General features: G+C 48.3%; 1 non-coding gene across 1 annotated transcript; it reads left to right on the forward strand.

The window, feature by feature from the left end:
* The first annotated feature begins 271 nt into the window (after positions 1–271).
* LOC127491281 (U6 spliceosomal RNA) lies at positions 272–379 on the forward strand. The gene has a single exon (XR_007919852.1). It is a non-coding gene; the product is annotated as a U6 spliceosomal RNA (small nuclear RNA).
* The last annotated feature ends 347 nt before the right edge of the window (positions 380–726 follow it).

The following is a 726-nucleotide window of genomic DNA, read 5'->3' on the forward strand; positions in this document are numbered from 1 at the left end:
GGACCCCTGCCATCCTCATCTTGATGGAGACTTAGATGGAGTTCCAGGTGCCTGGCTTCAGCCTGGTCCCATCATGGCCATTGCAGCCATTTGGGGAGTGAACCAATGGAAGATTCTGTCTCTCTGTCTCTGTCTCTCTGTCTTTCCCTCTCACTCTGTAACTCTACCTTTCAAATAATCTTTTAAAAAAAAAGGATTCCTAATAGAACTAGAATTTACTCAAATATCTATTAATAAAGAAATAATTACCATTGTTTAAACATGAAATAGCATGCTCACTTCAGCAGCACATATTACTAAAATTGGAATAATACAGAGAAGATTAGCATGGCCCCTGCACAAGGATGACATGCAAATTCATGAAGCATTCCATGTTTAAAAGCAAAAACATGAGGCCGGCGCCGCAGCTCAACAGGCTAATCCTCCGCCTTGCAGCACCGACACACTGGGTTCTAGTCCCAGTCAGGGTGCCGGATTCTGTCCCGGTTGCCCCTCTTCCAGGCCAGCTCTCTGCTGTGGCCAGGGAGTGCAGTGGAGGATGGCCCAAGTGCTTGGGCCCTGCACCCCATGGGAGACCAGGAGAAGCACCTGGCTCCTGCCTTCAGATCAGCACAGTGCGCTGGCCACAGCGGCCATTGGAGGGTGAACCAACAGCAAAAGGAAGACCTTTCTCTCTGTCTCTCTCTCTCTCTCTCACTGTCCACTCTGTCTGTCAAAAAAAAAAGT

The sequence above is a fragment of the Oryctolagus cuniculus genome, chromosome 11 (genome assembly GCF_051225735.1).
Source record: "Oryctolagus cuniculus isolate XC-2025 breed Fujian yellow rabbit chromosome 11, ASM5122573v1, whole genome shotgun sequence".
NCBI lineage: Eukaryota > Metazoa > Chordata > Mammalia > Lagomorpha > Leporidae > Oryctolagus > Oryctolagus cuniculus.